This window comes from Vicugna pacos, unplaced genomic scaffold, assembly GCF_048564905.1.
Source record: "Vicugna pacos unplaced genomic scaffold, VicPac4 scaffold_19, whole genome shotgun sequence".
In the NCBI taxonomy this organism is placed as follows: domain Eukaryota; kingdom Metazoa; phylum Chordata; class Mammalia; order Artiodactyla; family Camelidae; genus Vicugna; species Vicugna pacos.
The window spans coordinates 51,423,747-51,448,536 of NW_027328740.1; positions in this window are offsets into that span (position 1 = coordinate 51,423,747).

Sequence of the window (24,790 nt, forward strand, 5' to 3'; positions counted from 1 at the left end):
GTATTTAGATGAATTCTCCATAAAGGGAAACACCTGAGCACCCATTCATCTGCGTGGAGTGGGGCTTCAAACCTCCCCACCACACAAGGTTGGGTTCCAGTATCCTGAGGGTGGGGTAGTTCCTCCAACTGACATCAGCGTCTTGGTTTTAATAGAATCCCTTTGCTTGTCTTCCCTGATGGTTTGCCTAGGCCAGTGTGTGGTTGAAAGTGGGATTTGGGATCTAAAACTAAGTATTAGCGTGTGCCTCTCCATGGGCAGTGGAGATGTTTAAACTACAACCCACAACTTGGGAATTACTGTGACACCTGAGTAATGCGTGTGCTGTTTCCCCACGCCCAGCACACACAGGAAGAAGTGTTCTGGGGTTCTGAGTGTGGGGAGGTTCCTCCAACAGACAGCAGCACCTGGGTTTTAATAGAATCCCTTAGCTTGACTTCCCTAAGTGTTTTCCTAGGCCTAGCAGTAAGCGATGGTGGGGGATGGGCTCAAAAGCCAAGTATTAGCGAGTGCATCTCTGTGGGTAGTGGAGGGTTTTAAACTACTTCCCCAACCTTGGAACACCTGTGCCCCATAAAGATGCGTGGAATCTGTTTCCCCACCTCCAGCACACACACGGAGACGTGCTCAGGTATCCTGATTGTGGGGAGGCTCCTCCAAATGACAGCAGCGCCTGGGTTCTAATAGAATCCCTTAGCTTGTCTTCCCTGATGGCATGCCTAGGCTGGAGAGTGGGGGAAAGTGGGGGTTGGGCTCTAAATCAAGTATTAGCGAGAGCCTATCCATGGGATGTGGGTTTTTAACCTACAACCCACAACCATGGAATAAATGTGCCCCCTGAAAGATGCTTTGACTGTTTCCCTACATCCAGCACACACGCGAAGAAGTGTTCTGGTATTCTGAGTGTGGGCAGGTTCCTCAAACTGACAGCAGCACCTGGGTTCTATTAGTATCCCTTAGCTTCTGTTCCCTGAGTGTTCCTTTAGGCCAGGCCATGAGGGAAAGCTGGGGGTTGGGCTTGGAGGCCAAGAAGCAGTGAGTGCCCCCTGATCCACTGAGGAAGTACTTAGAGGACTTCTCCCTAAACGGAACACCTTTTCCTCCATACATCTGGGTGGAGTGGGGCTGCACATCTCTCCCACACCTAAGAATGTGTTCTGGAATTCTGAGTGCAGGGAAGTTCCTCCAACTGACAGCAGCGCCTGGGTTCTAATTGAATCCCTTTGCTTGTCTTCCCTGATGGAAAGCCTAGGCGGGAGTGCGGGGGACAGTGTGGTTTGGGCTCCGAAACCAAGTATTTGCGATGACCTCTCTATGGTTTGTGGAGGTGTTTAAACTACATCCCTAACCTGGGAACACCTGTGCCCCCATAAAGATCCGTGGAGTCTGTTTCCACACCTCCAGCACACACACGAACACTTGCACAGTTATCCTGAGAGTGGGCAGCCTCCTCCAACTGAGAGCAGGGCCTTGGTTCTTATAAAATCGCTTAACTTGTGTACCCTGTTTGGTTGCCTGATACGGAGTGCTGGGGAAAGGGTGGGTTGGGCTCTAAATCCAAGTATTAGCGAGTGCTTCTCCATGGGATTTGGAGGTTATGAACCAAAACCCCACAACATGGGAATACCTGTGCTCCTTGAAGAAAGCGTGGACTCTGTATCCCCACCACCAGAACACACATGAAGAAGTTTTCTGCTATCCTGAGTGTGGGCTGGCAATTTCAGGTGACAGAAGCGGCTGGGTTCTAATAGAATCCCTTAGCTTGTAATCCCTGAGTGTTTCCCTAGGACTGACTCTGAGAGAAACCTGGGGGTTGGGCTTGGAGGCCAAATAGTAGCGAGTGTCCCTGATGGACTGAGGAAATATTTAGATGAATTCTCCATAAAGGGAAACACCTGAGCACCCATTCATCTGCGTGGAGTGGGGCTTCAAACCTCCCCACCACACAAGGTTGGGTTCCAGTATCCTGAGGGTGGGGTAGTTCCTCCAACTGACATCAGCGTCTTGGTTTTAATAGAATCCCTTTGCTTGTCTTCCCTGATGGTTTGCCTAGGCCAGTGTGTGGTTGAAAGTGGGATTTGGGATCTAAAACTAAGTATTAGCGTGTGCCTCTCCATGGGCAGTGGAGATGTTTAAACTACAACCCACAACTTGGGAATTACTGTGACCCCTGAGTAATGCGTGTGGTGTTTCCCCACGCCCAGCACACACAGGAAGAAGTGTTCTGGGGTTCTGAGTGTGGGGAGGTTCCTCCAACAGACAGCAGCACCTGGGTTTTAATAGAATCCCTTAGCTTGACTTCCCTAAGTCTTTTCCTAGGCCTAGCAGTAAGCGATGGTGGGGGATGGGCTCTAAAGCCAAGTATTAGCGAGTGCATCTCTGTGGGTAGTGGAGGGTTTTAAACTACTTCCCCAACCTTGGAACACCTGTGCCCCATAAAGATGCGTGGAATCTGTTTCCCCACCTCCAGCACACACACGGAGACGTGCTCAGGTATCCTGATTGTGGGGAGGATCCTCCAAATGACAGCAGCGCCTGGGTTCTAATACAATCCCTCAGCTTGTCTTCCCTGATGGCATGCCTAGGCTGGAGAGTGGGGGAAAGTGGGGGTTGGGCTCTAAATCAAGTATTAGCGAGAGCCTATCCATGGGATGTGGGTTTTTAACCTACAACCCACAACCATGGAATAAATGTGCCCCCTGAAAGATGCTTTGACTTTTTCCCTACATCCAGCACACACGCGAAGAAGTGTTCTGGTATTCTGAGTGTGGGCAGGTTCCTCAAACTGACAGCAGCACCTGGGTTCTATTAGTATCCCTTAGCTTCTGTTCCCTGAGTGTTCCTTTAGGCCAGGCCATGAGGGAAAGCTGGGGGTTGGGCTTGGAGGCCAAGAAGCAGTGAGTGCCCCCTGATCCACTGAGGAAGTACTTAGAGGACTTCTCCCTAAACGGAACACCTTTTCCTCCATTCATCTGGGTGGAGTGGGGCTGCACATCTCTCCCACACCTAAGAATGTGTTCTGGAATTCTGAGTGCAGGGAAGTTCCTCCAACTGACAGCAGCGCCTGGGTTCTAATTGAATCCCTTTGCTTTTCTTCCCTGATGGAAAGCCTAGGCGGGAGTGCGGGGGACAGTGTGGTTTGGGCTCCGAAACCAAGTATTTGCGATGACCTCTCTATGGTTTGTGGAGGTGTTTAAACTACATCCCTAACCTGGGAACACCTGTGCCCCCATAAAGATCCGTGGAGTCTGTTTCCACACCTCCAGCACACACACGAACACTTGCACAGTTATCCTGAGAGTGGGCAGCCTCCTCCAACTGAGAGCAGGGCCTTGGTTCTTATAAAATCGCTTAACTTGTGTACCCTGTTTGGTTGCCTGATACGGAGTGCTGGGGAAAGGGTGGGTTGGGCTCTAAATCCAAGTATTAGCGAGTGCTTCTCCATGGGATTTGGAGGTTATTAACCAAAACCCCACAACATGGGAATACCTGTGCTCCTTGAAGAAAGCGTGGACTCTGTATCCCCACCACCAGAACACACATGAAGAAGTTTTCTGCTATCCTGAGTGTGGGCTGGCAATTTCAGGTGACAGAAGCGGCTGGGTTCTAATAGAATCCCTTTGCTTGTAATCCCTGAGTGTTTCCCTAGGACTGACTCTGAGAGAAACCTGGGGGTTGGGCTTGGAGGCCAAATAGTAGCGAGTGTCCCCGAAGGACTGAGGAAGTATTTAGATGAATTCTCCATAAAGGGAAACACCTGAGCACCCATTCATCTGCGTGGAGTGGGGCTTCAAACCTCCCCACCACACAAGGTTGGGTTCCAGTATCCTGAGGGTGGGGTAGTTCCTCCAACTGACATCAGCGTCTTGGTTTTAATAGAATCCCTTTGCTTGTCTTCCCTGATGGTTTGCCTAGGCCAGTGTGTGGTTGAAAGTGGGATTTGGGATCTAAAACTAAGTATTAGCGTGTGCCTCTCCATGGGCAGTGGAGATGTTTAAACTACAACCCACAACTTGGGAATTACTGTGACCCCTGAGTAATGCGTGTGCTGTTTCCCCACGCCCAGCACACACAGGAAGAAGTGTTCTGGGGTTCTGAGTGTGGGGAGCTTCCTCCAACAGACAGCAGCACCTGGGTTTTAATAGAATCCCTTAGCTTGACTTCCCTAAGTCTTTTCCTAGGCCTAGCAGTAAGCGATGGTGGGGGATGGGCTCTAAAGCCAAGTATTAGCGAGTGCATCTCTGTGGGTTGTGGAGGGTTTTAAACTACTTCCCCAAACTTGGAACACCTGTGCCCCATAAAGATGCGTGGAATCTGTTTCCCCACCTCCAGCACACACACGGAGACGTGCTCAGGTATCCTGATTGTGGGGAGGCTCCTCCAAATGACAGCAGCGCCTGGGTTCTAATAGAATCCCTTAGCTTGTCTTCCCTGATGGCATGCCTAGGCTGGAGAGTGGGGGAAAGTGGGGTTTGGGCTCTAAATCAAGTATTAGCGAGAGCCTATCCATGGGATGTGGGTTTTTAACCTACAACCCACAACCATGGAATAAATGTGCCCCCTGAAAGATGCTTTGACTGTTTCCCTACATCCAGCACACACGCGAAGAAGTGTTCTGGTATTCTGAGTGTGGGCAGGTTCCTCAAACTGACAGCAGCACCTGGGTTCTATTAGTATCCCTTAGCTTCTGTTCCCTGAGTGTTCCTTTAGGCCAGGCCATGAGGGAAAGCTGGGGGTTGGGCTTGGAGGCCAAGAAGCAGTGAGTGCCCCCTGATCCACTGAGGAAGTACTTAGAGGACTTCTCCCTAAACGGAACACCTTTTCCTCCATTCATCTGGGTGGAGTGGGGCTGCACATCTCTCCCACACCTAAGAATGTGTTCTGGAATTCTGAGTGCAGGGAAGTTCCTCCAACTGACAGCAGCGCCTGGGTTCTAATTGAATCCCTTTGCTTGTCTTCCCTGATGGAAAGCCTAGGCGGGAGTGCGGGGGACAGTGTGGTTTGGGCTCCGAAACCAAGTATTTGCGATGACCTCTCTATGGTTTGTGGAGGTGTTTAAACTACATCCCTAACCTGGGAACACCTGTGCCCCCATAAAGATCCGTGGAGTCTGTTTCCACACCTCCAGCACACACACGAACACTTGCACAGTTATCCTGAGAGTGGGCAGCCTCCTCCAACTGAGAGCAGGGCCTTGGTTCTTATAAAATCGCTTAACTTGTGTACCCTGTTTGGTTGCCTGATACGGAGTGCTGGGGAAAGGGTGGGTTGGGCTCTAAATCCAAGTATTAGCGAGTGCTTCTCCATGGGATTTGGAGGTTATTAACCAAAACCCCACAACATGGGAATACCTGTGCTCCTTGAAGAAAGCGTGGACTCTGTATCCCCACCAGCAGAACACACATGAAGAAGTTTTCTGCTATCCTGAGTGTGGGCTGGCAATTTCAGGTGACAGAAGCGGCTGGGTTCTAATAGAATCCCTTAGCTTGTAATCCCTGAGTGTTTCCCTAGGACTGACTCTGAGAGAAACCTGGGGGTTGGGCTTGGAGGCCAAATAGTAGCGAGTTTCCCCGATGGACTGAGGAAGTATTTAGATGAATTCTCCATAAAGGGAAACACCTGAGCACCCATTCATCTGCGTGGAGTGGGGCTTCAAACCTCCCCACCACACAAGGTTGGGTTCCAGTATCCTGAGGGTGGGGTAGTTCCTCCAACTGACATCAGCGTCTTGGTTTTAATAGAATCCCTTTGCTTGTCTTCCCTGATGGTTTGCCTAGGCCAGTGTGTGGTTGAAAGTGGGATTTGGGATCTAAAACTAAGTATTAGCGTGTGCCTCTCCATGGGCAGTGGAGATGTTTAAACTACAACCCACAACTTGGGAATTACTGTGACCCCTGAGTAATGCGTGTGGTGTTTCCCCACGCCCAGCACACACAGGAAGAAGTGTTCTGGGGTTCTGAGTGTGGGGAGGTTCCTCCAACAGACAGCAGCACCTGGGTTTTAATAGAATCCCTTAGCTTGACTTCCCTAAGTCTTTTCCTAGGCCTAGCAGTAAGCGATGGTGGGGGATGGGCTCTAAAGCCAAGTATTAGCGAGTGCATCTCTGTGGGTAGTGGAGGGTTTTAAACTACTTCCCCAACCTTGGAACACCTGTGCCCCATAAAGATGCGTGGAATCTGTTTCCCCACCTCCAGCACACACACGGAGACGTGCTCAGGTATCCTGATTGTGGGGAGGCTCCTCCAAATGACAGCAGCGCCTGGGTTCTAATAGAATCCCTTAGCTTGTCTTCCCTGATGGCATGCCTAGGCTGGAGAGTGGGGGAAAGTGGGGGTTGGGCTCTAAATCAAGTATTAGCGAGAGCCTATCCATGGGATGTGGGTTTTTAACCTACAACCCACAACCATGGAATAAATGTGCCCCCTGAAAGATGCTTTGACTGTTTCCCTACATCCAGCACACACGCGAAGAAGTGTTCTGGTATTCTGAGTGTGGGCAGGTTCCTCAAACTGACAGCAGCACCTGGGTTCTATTAGTATCCCTTAGCTTCTGTTCCCTGAGTGTTCCTTTAGGCCAGGCCATGAGGGAAAGCTGGGGGTTGGGCTTGGAGGCCAAGAAGCAGTGAGTGCCCCCTGATCCACTGAGGAAGTACTTAGAGGACTTCTCCCTAAACGGAACACCTTTTCCTCCATTCATCTGGCTGGAGTGGGGCTGCACATCTCTCCCACACCTAAGAATGTGTTCTGGAATTCTGAGTGCAGGGAAGTTCCTCCAACTGACAGCAGCGCCTGGGTTCTAATTGAATCCCTTTGCTTGTCTTCCCTGATGGAAAGCCTAGGCGGGAGTGCGGGGGAGAGTGTGGTTTGGGCTCCGAAACCAAGTATTTGCGATGACCTCTCTATGGTTTGTGGAGGTGTTTAAACTACATCCCTAACCTGGGAACACCTGTGCCCCCATAAAGATCCGTGGAGTCTGTTTCCACACCTCCAGCACACACACGAACACTTGCACAGTTATCCTGAGAGTGGGCAGCCTCCTCCAACTGAGAGCAGGACCTTGGTTCTTATAAATTCGCTTAACTTGTGTACCCTGTTTGGTTGCCTGATACGGAGTGCTGGGGAAAGGGTGGGTTGGGCTCTAAATCCAAGTATTAGCGAGTGCTTCTCCATGGGATTTGGAGGTTATTAACCAAAACCCCACAACATGGGAATACCTGTGCTCCTTGAAGAAAGCGTGGACTCTGTATCCCCACCACCAGAACACACATGAAGAAGTTTTCTGCTATCCTGATTGTGGGCTGGCAATTTCAGGTGACAGAAGCGGCTGGGTTCTAATAGAATCCCTTAGCTTGTAATCCCTGAGTGTTTCCCTAGGACTGACTCTGAGAGAAACCTGGGGGTTGGGCTTGGAGGCCAAATAGTAGCGAGTGTCCCCGATGGACTGAGGAAGTATTTAGATGAATTCTCCATAAAGGGAAACACCTGAGCACCCATTCATCTGCGTGGAGTGGGGCTTCAAAACTCCCCACCACACAAGGTTGGGTTCCAGTGTCCTGAGGGTGGGGTAGTTCCTCCAACTGACATCAGCGTCTTGGTTTTAATAGAATCCCTTTGCTTGTCTTCCCTGATGGTTTGCCTAGGCCAGTGTGTGGTTGAAAGTGGGATTTGGGATCTAAAACTAAGTATTAGCGTGTGCCTCTCCATGGGCAGTGGAGATGTTTAAACTACAACCCACAACTTGGGAATTACTGTGACCCCTGAGTAATGCGTGTGCTGTTTCCCCACGCCCAGCACACACAGGAAGAAGTGTTCTGGGGTTCTGAGTGTGGGGAGCTTCCTCCAACAGACAGCAGCACCTGGGTTTTAATAGAATCCCTTAGCTTGACTTCCCTAAGTCTTTTCCTAGGCCTAGCAGTAAGCGATGGTGGGGGATGGGCTCTAAAGCCAAGTATTAGCGAGTGCATCTCTGTGGGTTGTGGAGGGTTTTAAACTACTTCCCCAAACTTGGAACACCTGTGCCCCATAAAGATGCGTGGAATCTGTTTCCCCACCTCCAGCACACACACGGAGACGTGCTCAGGTATCCTGATTGTGGGGAGGCTCCTCCAAATGACAGCAGCGCCTGGGTTCTAATAGAATCCCTTAGCTTGTCTTCCCTGATGGCATGCCTAGGCTGGAGAGTGGGGGAAAGTGGGGTTTGGGCTCTAAATCAAGTATTAGCGAGAGCCTATCCATGGGATGTGGGTTTTTAACCTACAACCCACAACCATGGAATAAATGTGCCCCCTGAAAGATGCTTTGACTGTTTCCCTACATCCAGCACACACGCGAAGAAGTGTTCTGGTATTCTGAGTGTGGGCAGGTTCCTCAAACTGACAGCAGCACCTGGGTTCTATTAGTATCCCTTAGCTTCTGTTCCCTGAGTGTTCCTTTAGGCCAGGCCATGAGGGAAAGCTGGGGGTTGGGCTTGGAGGCCAAGAAGCAGTGAGTGCCCCCTGATCCACTGAGGAAGTACTTAGAGGACTTCTCCCTAAACGGAACACCTTTTCCTCCATTCATCTGGGTGGAGTGGGGCTGCACATCTCTCCCACACCTAAGAATGTGTTCTGGAATTCTGAGTGCAGGGAAGTTCCTCCAACTGACAGCAGCGCCTGGGTTCTAATTGAATCCCTTTGCTTGTCTTCCCTGATGGAAAGCCTAGGCGGGAGTGCGGGGGACAGTGTGGTTTGGGCTCCGAAACCAAGTATTTGCGATGACCTCTCTATGGTTTGTGGAGGTGTTTAAACTACATCCCTAACCTGGGAACACCTGTGCCCCCATAAAGATCCGTGGAGTCTGTTTCCACACCTCCAGCACACACACGAACACTTGCACAGTTATCCTGAGAGTGGGCAGCCTCCTCCAACTGAGAGCAGGGCCTTGGTTCTTATAAAATCGCTTAACTTGTGTACCCTGTTTGGTTGCCTGATACGGAGTGCTGGGGAAAGGGTGGGTTGGGCTCTAAATCCAAGTATTAGCGAGTGCTTCTCCATGGGATTTGGAGGTTATTAACCAAAACCCCACAACATGGGAATACCTGTGCTCCTTGAAGAAAGCGTGGACTCTGTATCCCCACCAGCAGAACACACATGAAGAAGTTTTCTGCTATCCTGAGTGTGGGCTGGCAATTTCAGGTGACAGAAGCGGCTGGGTTCTAATAGAATCCCTTAGCTTGTAATCCCTGAGTGTTTCCCTAGGACTGACTCTGAGAGAAACCTGGGGGTTGGGCTTGGAGGCCAAATAGTAGCGAGTTTCCCCGATGGACTGAGGAAGTATTTAGATGAATTCTCCATAAAGGGAAACACCTGAGCACCCATTCATCTGCGTGGAGTGGGGCTTCAAACCTCCCCACCACACAAGGTTGGGTTCCAGTATCCTGAGGGTGGGGTAGTTCCTCCAACTGACATCAGCGTCTTGGTTTTAATAGAATCCCTTTGCTTGTCTTCCCTGATGGTTTGCCTAGGCCAGTGTGTGGTTGAAAGTGGGATTTGGGATCTAAAACTAAGTATTAGCGTGTGCCTCTCCATGGGCAGTGGAGATGTTTAAACTACAACCCACAACTTGGGAATTACTGTGACCCCTGAGTAATGCGTGTGGTGTTTCCCCACGCCCAGCACACACAGGAAGAAGTGTTCTGGGGTTCTGAGTGTGGGGAGGTTCCTCCAACAGACAGCAGCACCTGGGTTTTAATAGAATCCCTTAGCTTGACTTCCCTAAGTCTTTTCCTAGGCCTAGCAGTAAGCGATGGTGGGGGATGGGCTCTAAAGCCAAGTATTAGCGAGTGCATCTCTGTGGGTAGTGGAGGGTTTTAAACTACTTCCCCAACCTTGGAACACCTGTGCCCCATAAAGATGCGTGGAATCTGTTTCCCCACCTCCAGCACACACACGGAGACGTGCTCAGGTATCCTGATTGTGGGGAGGCTCCTCCAAATGACAGCAGCGCCTGGGTTCTAATAGAATCCCTTAGCTTGTCTTCCCTGATGGCATGCCTAGGCTGGAGAGTGGGGGAAAGTGGGGGTTGGGCTCTAAATCAAGTATTAGCGAGAGCCTATCCATGGGATGTGGGTTTTTAACCTACAACCCACAACCATGGAATAAATGTGCCCCCTGAAAGATGCTTTGACTGTTTCCCTACATCCAGCACACACGCGAAGAAGTGTTCTGGTATTCTGAGTGTGGGCAGGTTCCTCAAACTGACAGCAGCACCTGGGTTCTATTAGTATCCCTTAGCTTCTGTTCCCTGAGTGTTCCTTTAGGCCAGGCCATGAGGGAAAGCTGGGGGTTGGGCTTGGAGGCCAAGAAGCAGTGAGTGCCCCCTGATCCACTGAGGAAGTACTTAGAGGACTTCTCCCTAAACGGAACACCTTTTCCTCCATTCATCTGGCTGGAGTGGGGCTGCACATCTCTCCCACACCTAAGAATGTGTTCTGGAATTCTGAGTGCAGGGAAGTTCCTCCAACTGACAGCAGCGCCTGGGTTCTAATTGAATCCCTTTGCTTGTCTTCCCTGATGGAAAGCCTAGGCGGGAGTGCGGGGGAGAGTGTGGTTTGGGCTCCGAAACCAAGTATTTGCGATGACCTCTCTATGGTTTGTGGAGGTGTTTAAACTACATCCCTAACCTGGGAACACCTGTGCCCCCATAAAGATCCGTGGAGTCTGTTTCCACACCTCCAGCACACACACGAACACTTGCACAGTTATCCTGAGAGTGGGCAGCCTCCTCCAACTGAGAGCAGGACCTTGGTTCTTATAAATTCGCTTAACTTGTGTACCCTGTTTGGTTGCCTGATACGGAGTGCTGGGGAAAGGGTGGGTTGGGCTCTAAATCCAAGTATTAGCGAGTGCTTCTCCATGGGATTTGGAGGTTATTAACCAAAACCCCACAACATGGGAATACCTGTGCTCCTTGAAGAAAGCGTGGACTCTGTATCCCCACCACCAGAACACACATGAAGAAGTTTTCTGCTATCCTGATTGTGGGCTGGCAATTTCAGGTGACAGAAGCGGCTGGGTTCTAATAGAATCCCTTAGCTTGTAATCCCTGAGTGTTTCCCTAGGACTGACTCTGAGAGAAACCTGGGGGTTGGGCTTGGAGGCCAAATAGTAGCGAGTGTCCCCGATGGACTGAGGAAGTATTTAGATGAATTCTCCATAAAGGGAAACACCTGAGCACCCATTCATCTGCGTGGAGTGGGGCTTCAAAACTCCCCACCACACAAGGTTGGGTTCCAGTGTCCTGAGGGTGGGGTAGTTCCTCCAACTGACATCAGCGTCTTGGTTTTAATAGAATCCCTTTGCTTGTCTTCCCTGATGGTTTGCCTAGGCCAGTGTGTGGTTGAAAGTGGGATTTGGGATCTAAAACTAAGTATTAGCGTGTGCCTCTCCATGGGCAGTGGAGATGTTTAAACTACAACCCACAACTTGGGAATTACTGTGACCCCTGAGTAATGCGTGTGCTGTTTCCCCACGCCCAGCACACACAGGAAGAAGTGTTCTGGGGTTCTGAGTGTGGGGAGCTTCCTCCAAAAGACAGCAGCACCTGGGTTTTAATAGAATCCCTTAGCTTGACTTCCCTAAGTCTTTTCCTAGGCCTAGCAGTAAGCGATGGTGGGGGATGGGCTCTAAAGCCAAGTATTAGCGAGTGCATCTCTGTGGGTTGTGGAGAGTTTTAAACTACTTCCCCAAACTTGGAACACCTGTGCCCCATAAAGATGCGTGGAATCTGTTTCCCCACCTCCAGCACACACACGGAGACGTGCTCAGGTATCCTGATTGTGGGGAGGCTCCTCCAAATGACAGCAGCGCCTGGGTTCTAATAGAATCCCTTAGCTTGTCTTCCCTGATGGCATGCCTAGGCTGGAGAGTGGGGGAAAGTGGGGGTTGGGCTCTAAATCAAGTATTAGCGAGAGCCTATCCATGGGATATGGGTTTATAACCTACAACCCACAACCATGGAATAAATGTGCCCCCTGAAGATGCTTTGACTGTTTCCCTACATCCAGCACACACGCGAAGAATTGTTCTGGTATTCTGAGTGTGGGCAGGTTCCTCAAACTGACAGCAGCACCTGGGTTCTATTAGTATCCCTTAGCTTCTGTTCCCTGAGTGTTCCTTTAGGCCAGGCCATGAGGGAAAGCTGGGGGTTGGGCTTGGAGGCCAAGAAGCAGTGAGTGCCCCCTGATCCACTGAGGAAGTACTTAGAGGACTTCTCCCTAAACGGAACACCTTTTCCTCCATTCATCTGGGTGGAGTGGGGCTGCACATCTCTCCCACACCTAAGAATGTGTTCTGGAATTCTGAGTGCAGGGAAGTTCCTCCAACTGACAGCAGCGCCTGGGTTCTAATTGAATCCCTTTGCTTGTCTTCCCTGATGGAAAGCCTAGGCGGGAGTGCGGGGGACAGTGTGGTTTGGGCTCCGAAACCAAGTATTTGCGATGACCTCTCTATGGTTTGTGGAGGTGTTTAAACTACATCCCTAACCTGGGAACACCTGTGCCCCCATAAAGATCCGTGGAGTCTGTTTCCACACCTCCAGCACACACACGAACACTTGCACAGTTATCCTGAGGGTGGGCAGCCTCCTCCAACTGAGAGCAGGGCCTTGGTTCTTATAAAATCGATTAACTTGTGTACCCTGTTTGGCTGCCTGATACGGAGTGCTGGGGAAAGGGTGGGTTGGGCTCTAAATCCAAGGATTAGCGGGTGCTTCTCCATGGGATTTGGATTTTATTAACCAAAACCCCACAACATGGGAATACCTGTGCTCCTTGAAGAAAGCGTGGACTCTGTATCCCCACCAACAGAACACACATGAAGAAGTTTTCTGCTATCCTGAATGTGGCCTGGCAATTTCACGTGACAGAAGTGGCTGGGTTCTAATAGAATCCCTAAGCTTGTAATCCCTGAGTGTTTCCCTAGGACTGACTCTGAGAGAAACCTGGGGGTTGGGCTTGGAGGCCAAATAGTAGCGAGTGTCCCCGATGGACTGAGGAAGTATTTAGATGAATTCTCCATAAAGGGAAACACCTGAGCACCCATTCATCTGCGTGGAGTGGGGCTTCAAACCTCCCCACCACACAAGGTTGGGTTCCAGTATCCTGAGGGTGGGGTAGTTCCTCCAACTGACATCAGCGTCTTGGTTTTAATAGAATCCCTTTGCTTGTCTTCCCTGATGGTTTGCCTAGGCCAGTGTGTGGTTGAAAGTGGGATTTGGGATCTAAAGCTAAGTATTAGCGTGTGCCTCTCCATGGGCAGTGGAGATGTTTAAACTACAACCCACAACTTGGGAATTACTGTGACCCCTGAGTAATGCGTGTGGTGTTTCCCCACGCCCAGCACACACAGGAAGAAGTGTTCTGGGGTTCTGAGTGTGGGGAGGTTCCTCCAACAGACAGCAGCACCTGGGTTTTAATAGAATCCCTTAGCTTGACTTCCCTAAGTGTTTTCCTAGGCCTAGCAGTAAGCGATGGTGGGGGATGGGCTCAAAAGCCAAGTATTAGCGAGTGCATCTCTGTGGGTAGTGGAGGGTTTTAAACTACTTCCCCAACCTTGGAACACCTGTGCCCCATAAAGATGCGTGGAATCTGTTTCCCCACCTCCAGCACACACACGGAGACGTGCTCAGGTATCCTGATTGTGGGGAGGCTCCTCCAAATGACAGCAGCGCCTGGGTTCTAATAGAATCCCTTAGCTTGTCTTCCCTGATGGCATGCCTAGGCTGGAGAGTGGGGGAAAGTGGGGGTTGGGCTCTAAATCAAGTATTAGCGAGAGCCTATCCATGGGATGTGGGTTTTTAACCTACAACCCACAACCATGGAATAAATGTGCCCCCTGAAAGATGCTTTGACTTTTTCCCTACATCCAGCACACACGCGAAGAAGTGTTCTGGTATTCTGAGTGTGGGCAGGTTCCTCAAACTGACAGCAGCACCTGGGTTCTATTAGTATCCCTTAGCTTCTGTTCCCTGAGTGTTCCTTTAGGCCAGGCCATGAGGGAAAGCTGGGGGTTGGGCTTGGAGGCCAAGAAGCAGTGAGTGCCCCCTGATCCACTGAGGAAGTACTTAGAGGACTTCTCCCTAAACGGAACACCTTTTCCTCCATACATCTGGGTGGAGTGGGGCTGCACATCTCTCCCACACCTAAGAATGTGTTCTGGAATTCTGAGTGCAGGGAAGTTCCTCCAACTGACAGCAGCGCCTGGGTTCTAATTGAATCCCTTTGCTTGTCTTCCCTGATGGAAAGCCTAGGCGGGAGTGCGGGGGACAGTGTGGTTTGGGCTCCGAAACCAAGTATTTGCGATGACCTCTCTATGGTTTGTGGAGGTGTTTAAACTACATCCCTAACCTGGGAACACCTGTGCCCCCATAAAGATCCGTGGAGTCTGTTTCCACACCTCCAGCACACACACGAACACTTGCACAGTTATCCTGAGAGTGGGCAGCCTCCTCCAACTGAGAGCAGGGCCTTGGTTCTTATAAAATCGCTTAACTTGTGTACCCTGTTTGGTTGCCTGATACGGAGTGCTGGGGAAAGGGTGGGTTGGGCTCTAAATCCAAGTATTAGCGAGTGCTTCTCCATGGGATTTGGAGGTTATGAACCAAAACCCCACAACATGGGAATACCTGTGCTCCTTGAAGAAAGCGTGGACTCTGTATCCCCACCACCAGAACACACATGAAGAAGTTTTCTGCTATCCTGAGTGTGGGCTGGCAATTTCAGGTGACAGAAGCGGCTGGGTTCTAATAGAATCCCTTAGCTTGTAATCCCTGAGTGTTTCCCTAGGACTGACTCTGAGAGAAACCTGGGGGTTGGGCTTGGAGGCCAAATAGTAGCGAGTGTCCCTGATGGACTGAGGAAATATTTAGATGAATTCTCCATAAAGGGAAACACCTGAGCACCCATTCATCTGCGTGGAGTGGGGCTTCAAACCTCCCCACCACACAAGGTTGGGTTCCAGTATCCTGAGGGTGGGGTAGTTCCTCCAACTGACATCAGCGTCTTGGTTTTAATAGAATCCCTTTGCTTGTCTTCCCTGATGGTTTGCCTAGGCCAGTGTGTGGTTGAAAGTGGGATTTGGGATCTAAAACTAAGTATTAGCGTGTGCCTCTCCATGGGCAGTGGAGATGTTTAAACTACAACCCACAACTTGGGAATTACTGTGACCCCTGAGTAATGCGTGTGGTGTTTCCCCACGCCCAGCACACACAGGAAGAAGTGTTCTGGGGTTCTGAGTGTGGGGAGGTTCCTCCAACAGACAGCAGCACCTGGGTTTTAATAGAATCCCTTAGCTTGACTTCCCTAAGTCTTTTCCTAGGCCTAGCAGTAAGCGATGGTGGGGGATGGGCTCTAAAGGCAAGTATTAGCGAGTGCATCTCTGTGGGTAGTGGAGGGTTTTAAACTACTTCCCCAACCTTGGAACACCTGTGCCCCATAAAGATGCGTGGAATCTGTTTCCCCACCTCCAGCACACACACGGAGACATGCTCAGGTATCCTGATTGTGGGGAGGATCCTCCAAATGACAGCAGCGCCTGGGTTCTAATACAATCCCTCAGCTTGTCTTCCCTGATGGCATGCCTAGGCTGGAGAGTGGGGGAAAGTGGGGGTTGGGCTCTAAATCAAGTATTAGCGAGAGCCTATCCATGGGATGTGGGTTTTTAACCTACAACCCACAACCATGGAATAAATGTGCCCCCTGAAAGATGCTTTGACTTTTTCCCTACATCCAGCACACACGCGAAGAAGTGTTCTGGTATTCTGAGTGTGGGCAGGTTCCTCAAACTGACAGCAGCACCTGGGTTCTATTAGTATCCCTTAGCTTCTGTTCCCTGAGTGTTCCTTTAGGCCAGGCCATGAGGGAAAGCTGGGGGTTGGGCTTGGAGGCCAAGAAGCAGTGAGTGCCCCCTGATCCACTGAGGAAGTACTTAGAGGACTTCTCCCTAAACGGAACACCTTTTCCTCCATTCATCTGGGTGGAGTGGGGCTGCACATCTCTCCCACACCTAAGAATGTGTTCTGGAATTCTGAGTGCAGGGAAGTTCCTCCAACTGACAGCAGCGCCTGGGTTCTAATTGAATCCCTTTGCTTTTCTTCCCTGATGGAAAGCCTAGGCGGGAGTGCGGGGGACAGTGTGGTTTGGGCTCCGAAACCAAGTATTTGCGATGACCTCTCTATGGTTTGTGGAGGTGTTTAAACTACATCCCTAACCTGGGAACACCTGTGCCCCCATAAAGATCCGTGGAGTCTGTTTCCACACCTCCAGCACACACACGAACACTTGCACAGTTATCCTGAGAGTGGGCAGCCTCCTCCAACTGAGAGCAGGGCCTTGGTTCTTATAAAATCGCTTAACTTGTGTACCCTGTTTGGTTGCCTGATACGGAGTGCTGGGGAAAGGGTGGGTTGGGCTCTAAATCCAAGTATTAGCGAGTGCTTCTCCATGGGATTTGGAGGTTATTAACCAAAACCCCACAACATGGGAATACCTGTGCTCCTTGAAGAAAGCGTGGACTCTGTATCCCCACCACCAGAACACACATGAAGAAGTTTTCTGCTATCCTGAGTGTGGGCTGGCAATTTCAGGTGACAGAAGCGGCTGGGTTCTAATAGAATCCCTTTGCTTGTAATCCCTGAGTGTTTCCCTAGGACTGACTCTGAGAGAAACCTGGGGGTTGGGCTTGGAGGCCAAATAGTAGCGAGTGTCCCCGAAGGACTGAGGAAGTATTTAGATGAATTCTCCATAAAGGGAAACACCTGAGCACCCATTCATCTGCGTGGAGTGGGGCTTCAAACCTCCCCACCACACAAGGTTGGGTTCCAGTATCCTGAGGGTGGGGTAGTTCCTCCAACTGACATCAGCGTCTTGGTTTTAATAGAATCCCTTTGCTTGTCTTCCCTGATGGTTTGCCTAGGCCAGTGTGTGGTTGAAAGTGGGATTTGGGATCTAAAACTAAGTATTAGCGTGTGCCTCTCCATGGGCAGTGGAGATGTTTAAACTACAACCCACAACTTGGGAATTACTGTGACCCCTGAGTAATGCGTGTGCTGTTTCCCCACGCCCAGCACACACAGGAAGAAGTGTTCTGGGGTTCTGAGTGTGGGGAGGTTCCTCCAACAGACAGCAGCACCTGGGTTTTAATAGAATCCCTTAGCTTGACTTCCCTAAGTCTTTTCCTAGGCCTAGCAGTAAGCGATGGTGGGGGATGGGCTCTAAAGCCAAGTATTAGCGAGTGCATCTCTGTGGGTAGTGGAGGGTTTTAAACTACTTCCCCAACCTTGGAACACCTGTGCCCCATAAAGATGCGTGGAATCTGTTTCCCCACCTCCAGCACACACACGGAGACGTGCTCAGGTATCCTGATTGTGGGGAGGCTCCTCCAAATGACAGCAGCGCCTGGGTTCTAATAGAATCCCTTAGCTTGTCTTCCCTGATGGCATGCCTAGGCTGGAGAGTGGGGGAAAGTGGGGGTTGGGCTCTAAATCAAGTATTAGCGAGAGCCTATCCATGGGATGTGGGTTTTTAACCTACAACCCACAACCATGGAATAAATGTGCCCCCTGAAAGATGCTTTGACTGTTTCCCTACATCCAGCACACACGCGAAGAAGTGTTCTGGTATTCTGAGTGTGGGCAGGTTCCTCAAACTGACAGCAGCACCTGGGTTCTATTAGTATCCCTTAGCTTCTGTTCCCTGAGTGTTCCTTTAGGCCAGGCCATGAGGGAAAGCTGGGGGTTGGGCTTGGAGGCCAAGAAGCAGTGAGTGCCCCCTGATCCACTGAGGAAGTACTTAGAGGACTTCTCCCTAAACGGAACACCTTTTCCTCCATTCATCTGGCTGGAGTGGGGCTGCACATCTCTCCCACACCTAAGAATGTGTTCTGGAATTCTGAGTGCAGGGAAGTTCCTCCAACTGACAGCAGCGCCTGGGTTCTAATTGAATCCCTTTGCTTGTCTTCCCTGATGGAAAGCCTAGGCGGGAGTGCGGGGGACAGTGTGGTTTGGGCTCCGAAACCAAGTATTTGCGATGACCTCTCTATGGTTTGTGGAGGTGTTTAAACTACATCCCTAACCTGGGAACACCTGTGCCCCCATAAAGATCCGTGGAGTCTGTTTCCACACCTCCAGCACACACACGAACACTTGCACAGTTATCCTGAGAGTGGGCAGCCTCCTCCAACTGAGAGCAGGACCTTGGTTCTTATAAATTCGCTTAACTTGTGTACCCTGTTTGGTTGCCTGATACGGAGTGCTGGGGAAAGGGTGGGTTGGGCTCTAAATCCAAGTATTAGCGAGTGCTTCTCCATGGGATTTGGAGGTTATTAACCAAAACCCCACAACATGGGAATACCTGTGCTCCTTGAAGAAAGCGTGGACTCTGTATCCCCACCACCAGAACACACATGAAGAAGTTTTCTGCTATCCTGATTGTGGGCTGGCAATTTCAGGTGACAGAAGCGGCTGGGTTCTAATAGAATCCCTTAGCTTGTAATCCCTGAGTGTTTCCCTAGGACTGACTCTGAGAGAAACCTGGGGGTTGGGCTTGGAGGCCAAATAGTAGCGAGTGTCCCCGATGGACTGAGGAAGTATTTAGATGAATTCTCCATAAAGGGAAACACCTGAGCACCCATTCATCTGCGTGGAGTGGGGCTTCAAACCTCCCCACCACACAAGGTTGGGTTCCAGTGTCCTGAGGGTGGGGTAGTTCCTCCAACTGACATCAGCGTCTTGGTTTTAATAGAATCCCTTTGCTTGTCTTCCCTGATGGTTTGCCTAGGCCAGTGTGTGGTTGAAAGTGGGATTTGGGATCTAAAACTAAGTATTAGCGTGTGCCTCTCCATGGGCAGTGGAGATGTTTAAACTACAACCCACAACTTGGGAATTACTGTGACCCCTGAGTAATGCGTGTGGTGTTTCCCCACGCCCAGCACACACAGGAAGAAGTGTTCTGGGGTTCTGAGTGTGGGGAGGTTCCTCCAACAGACAGCAGCACCTGGGTTTTAATAGAATCCCTTAGCTTGACTTCCCTAAGTCTTTTCCTAGGCCTAGCAGTAAGCGATGGTGGGGGATGGGCTCTAAGCCAAGTATTAGCGAGTGCATCTCTGTGGGTAGTGGAGGGTTTTAAACTACTTCCCCAACCTAGGAACACCTGTGCCCCATAAAGATGCGTGGAATCTGTTTCCCCACCTCCAGCACACACACGGAGACGTGCTCAGGTATCCTGATTGTGGGGAGGCTCCTCCAAATGACAGCAGCGCCTGGGTTCTAATAGAATCCCTTAGCTTGTCTTCCCTGATGGCATGCCTAGGCTGGAGAGTGGGGGAAAGTGGGGGTTGGGCTCTAAATCAAGTATTAGCGAGAGCCTATCCATGGGATGTGGGTTTTTAACCTACAACCCACAACCATGGAATAAATGTGCCCCCTGAAAGATGCTTTGACTGTTTCCCTACATCCAGCACACACGCGAAGAAGTGTTCTGGTATTCTGAGTGTGGGCAGGTTCCTCAAACTGACAGCAGCACCTGGGTTCTATTAGTATCCCTTAGCTTCTGTTCCCTGAGTGTTCCTTTAGGCCAGGCCATGAGGGAAAGCTGGGGGTTGGGCTTGGAGGCCAAGAAGCAGTGAGTGCCCCCTGATCCACTGAGGAAGTACTTAGAGGACTTCTCCCTAAACGGAACACCTTTTCCTCCATTCATCTGGGTGGAGTGGGGCTGCACATCTCTTCCACACCTAAGAATGTGTTCTGGAATTCTGAGTGCAGGGAAGTTCCCCCAACTGACAGCAGCGCCTGGGTTCTAATTGAATCCCTTTGCTTGTCTTCCCTGATGGAAAGCCTAGGCGGGAGTGCGGGGGACAGTGTGGTTTGGGCTCCGAAACCAAGTATTTGCGATGACCTCTCTATGGTTTGTGGAGGTGTTTAAACTACATCCCTAACCTGGGAACACCTGTGCCCCCATAAAGATCCGTGGAGTCTGTTTCCACACCTCCAGCACACACACGAACACTTGCACAGTTATCCTGAGAGTGGGCAGCCTCCTCCAACTGAGAGCAGGGCCTTGGTTCTTATAAAATCGCTTAACTTGTGTACCCTGTTTGGTTGCCTGATACGGAGTGCTGGGGAAAGGGTGGGTTGGGCTCTAAATCCAAGTATTAGCGAGTGCTTCTCCATGGGATTTGGAGGTTATTAACCAAAACCCCACAACATGGGAATACCTGTGCTCCTTGAAGAAAGCGTGGACTCTGTATCCCCACCAGCAGAACACACATGAAGAAGTTTTCTGCTATCCTGAGTGTGGGCTGGCAATTTCAGGTGACAGAAGCGGCTGGGTTCTAATAGAATCCCTTAGCTTGTAATCCCTGAGTGTTTCCCTAGGACTGACTCTGAGAGAAACCTGGGGGTTGGGCTTGGAGGCCAAATAGTAGCGAGTTTCCCCGATGGACTGAGGAAGTATTTAGATGAATTCTCCATAAAGGGAAACACCTGAGCACCCATTCATCTGCGTGGAGTGGGGCTTCAAACCTCCCCACCACACAAGGTTGGGTTCCAGTATCCTGAGGGTGGGGTAGTTCCTCCAACTGACATCAGCGTCTTGGTTTTAATAGAATCCCTTTGCTTGTCTTCCCTGATGGTTTGCCTAGGCCAGTGTGTGGTTGAAAGTGGGATTTGGGATCTAAAACTAAGTATTAGCGTGTGCCTCTCCATGGGCAGTGGAGATGTTTAAACTACAACCCACAACTTGGGAATTACTGTGACCCCTGAGTAATGCGTGTGGTGTTTCCCCACGCCCAGCACACACAGGAAGAAGTGTTCTGGGGTTCTGAGTGTGGGGAGGTTCCTCCAACAGACAGCAGCACCTGGGTTTTAATAGAATCCCTTAGCTTGACTTCCCTAAGTCTTTTCCTAGGCCTAGCAGTAAGCGATGGTGGGGGATGGGCTCTAAAGCCAAGTATTAGCGAGTGCATCTCTGTGGGTAGTGGAGGGTTTTAAACTACTTCCCCAACCTTGGAACACCTGTGCCCCATAAAGATGCGTGGAATCTGTTTCCCCACCTCCAGCACACACACGGAGACGTGCTCAGGTATCCTGATTGTGGGGAGGCTCCTCCAAATGACAGCAGCGCCTGGGTTCTAATAGAATCCCTTAGCTTGTCTTCCCTGATGGCATGCCTAGGCTGGAGAGTGGGGGAAAGTGGGGGTTGGGCTCTAAATCAAGTATTAGCGAGAGCCTATCCATGGGATGTGGGTTTTTAACCTACAACCCACAACCATGGAATAAATGTGCCCCCTGAAAGATGCTTTGACTGTTTCCCTACATCCAGCACACACGCGAAGAAGTGTTCTGGTATTCTGAGTGTGGGCAGGTTCCTCAAACTGACAGCAGCACCTGGGTTCTATTAGTATCCCTTAGCTTCTGTTCCCTGAGTGTTCCTTTAGGCCAGGCCATGAGGGAAAGCTGGGGGTTGGGCTTGGAGGCCAAGAAGCAGTGAGTGCCCCCTGATCCACTGAGGAAGTACTTAGAGGACTTCTCCCTAAACGGAACACCTTTTCCTCCATTCATCTGGCTGGAGTGGGGCTGCACATCTCTCCCACACCTAAGAATGTGTTCTGGAATTCTGAGTGCAGGGAAGTTCCTCCAACTGACAGCAGCGCCTGGGTTCTAATTGAATCCCTTTGCTTGTCTTCCCTGATGGAAAGCCTAGGCGGGAGTGCGGGGGAGAGTGTGGTTTGGGCTCCGAAACCAAGTATTTGCGATGACCTCTCTATGGTTTGTGGAGGTGTTTAAACTACATCCCTAACCTGGGAACACCTGTGCCCCCATAAAGATCCGTGGAGTCTGTTTCCACACCTCCAGCACACACACGAACACTTGCACAGTTATCCTGAGAGTGGGCAGCCTCCTCCAAATGAGAGCAGGACCTTGGTTCTTATAAATTCGCTTAACTTGTGTACCCTGTTTGGTTGCCTGATACGGAGTGCTGGGGAAAGGGTGGGTTGGGCTCTAAATCCAAGTATTAGCGAGTGCTTCTCCATGGGATTTGGAGGTTATTAACCAAAACCCCACAACATGGGAATACCTGTGCTCCTTGAAGAAAGCGTGGACTCTGTATCCCCACCACCAGAACACACATGAAGAAGTTTTCTGCTATCCTGATTGTGGGCTGGCAATTTCAGGTGACAGAAGCGGCTGGGTTCTAATAGAATCCCTTAGCTTGTAATCCCTGAGTGTTTCCCTAGGACTGACTCTGAGAGAAACCTGGGGGTTGGGCTTGGAGGCCAAATAGTAGCGAGTGTCCCCGATGGACTGAGGAAGTATTTAGATGAATTCTCCATAAAGGGAAACACCTGAGCACCCATTCATCTGCGTGGAGTGGGGCTTCAAAACTCCCCACCACACAAGGTTGGGTTCCAGTGTCCTGAGGGTGGGGTAGTTCCTCCAACTGACATCAGCGTCTTGGTTTTAATAGAATCCCTTTGCTTGTCTTCCCTGATGGTTTGCCTAGGCCAGTGTGTGGTTGAAAGTGGGATTTGGGATCTAAAACTAAGTATTAGCGTGTGCCTCTCCATGGGCAGTGGAGATGTTTAAACTACAACCCACAACTTGGGAATTACTGTGACCCCTGAGTAATGCGTGTGGTGTTTCCCCACGCCCAGCACACACAGGAAGAAGTGTTCTGGGGTTCTGAGTGTGGGGAGGTTCCTCCAACAGACAGCAGCACCTGGGTTTTAATAGAATCCCTTAGCTTGACTTCCCTAAGTCTTTTCCTAGGCCTAGCAGTAAGCGATGGTGGGGGATGGGCTCTAAGCCAAGTATTAGCGAGTGCATCTCTGTGGGTAGTGGAGGGTTTTAAACTACTTCCCCAACCTAGGAACACCTGTGCCCCATAAAGATGCGTGGAATCTGTTTCCCCACCTCCAGCACACACACGGAGACGTGCTCAGGTATCCTGATTGTGGGGAGGCTCCTCCAAATGACAGCAGCGCCTGGGTTCTAATAGAATCCCTTAGCTTGTCTTCCCTGATGGCATGCCTAGGCTGGAGAGTGGGGGAAAGTGGGGGTTGGGCTCTAAATCAAGTATTAGCGAGAGCCTATCCATGGGATGTGGGTTTTTAACCTACAACCCACAACCATGGAATAAATGTGCCCCCTGAAAGATGCTTTGACTGTTTCCCTACATCCAGCACACACGCGAAGAAGTGTTCTGGTATTCTGAGTGTGGGCAGGTTCCTCAAACTGACAGCAGCACCTGGGTTCTATTAGTATCCCTTAGCTTCTGTTCCCTGAGTGTTCCTTTAGGCCAGGCCATGAGGGAAAGCTGGGGGTTGGGCTTGGAGGCCAAGAAGCAGTGAGTGCCCCCTGATCCACTGAGGAAGTACTTAGAGGACTTCTCCCTAAACGGAACACCTTTTCCTCCATTCATCTGGGTGGAGTGGGGCTGCACATCTCTTCCACACCTAAGAATGTGTTCTGGAATTCTGAGTGCAGGGAAGTTCCCCCAACTGACAGCAGCGCCTGGGTTCTAATTGAATCCCTTTGCTTGTCTTCCCTGATGGAAAGCCTAGGCGGGAGTGCGGGGGACAGTGTGGTTTGGGCTCCGAAACCAAGTATTTGCGATGACCTCTCTATGGTTTGTGGAGGTGTTTAAACTACATCCCTAACCTGGGAACACCTGTGCCCCCATAAAGATCCGTGGAGTCTGTTTCCACACCTCCAGCACACACACGAACACTTGCACAGTTATCCTGAGAGTGGGCAGCCTCCTCCAACTGAGAGCAGGGCCTTGGTTCTTATAAAATCGCTTAACTTGTGTACCCTGTTTGGTTGCCTGATACGGAGTGCTGGGGAAAGGGTGGGTTGGGCTCTAAATCCAAGTATTAGCGAGTGCTTCTCCATGGGATTTGGAGGTTATTAACCAAAACCCCACAACATGGGAATACCTGTGCTCCTTGAAGAAAGCGTGGACTCTGTATCCCCACCAGCAGAACACACATGAAGAAGTTTTCTGCTATCCTGAGTGTGGGCTGGCAATTTCAGGTGACAGAAGCGGCTGGGTTCTAATAGAATCCCTTAGCTTGTAATCCCTGAGTGTTTCCCTAGGACTGACTCTGAGAGAAACCTGGGGGTTGGGCTTGGAGGCCAAATAGTAGCGAGTTTCCCCGATGGACTGAGGAAGTATTTAGATGAATTCTCCATAAAGGGAAACACCTGAGCACCCATTCATCTGCGTGGAGTGGGGCTTCAAACCTCCCCACCACACAAGGTTGGGTTCCAGTATCCTGAGGGTGGGGTAGTTCCTCCAACTGACATCAGCGTCTTGGTTTTAATAGAATCCCTTTGCTTGTCTTCCCTGATGGTTTGCCTAGGCCAGTGTGTGGTTGAAAGTGGGATTTGGGATCTAAAACTAAGTATTAGCGTGTGCCTCTCCATGGGCAGTGGAGATGTTTAAACTACAACCCACAACTTGGGAATTACTGTGACCCCTGAGTAATGCGTGTGGTGTTTCCCCACGCCCAGCACACACAGGAAGAAGTGTTCTGGGGTTCTGAGTGTGGGGAGGTTCCTCCAACAGACAGCAGCACCTGGGTTTTAATAGAATCCCTTAGCTTGACTTCCCTAAGTCTTTTCCTAGGCCTAGCAGTAAGCGATGGTGGGGGATGGGCTCTAAAGCCAAGTATTAGCGAGTGCATCTCTGTGGGTAGTGGAGGGTTTTAAACTACTTCCCCAACCTTGGAACACCTGTGCCCCATAAAGATGCGTGG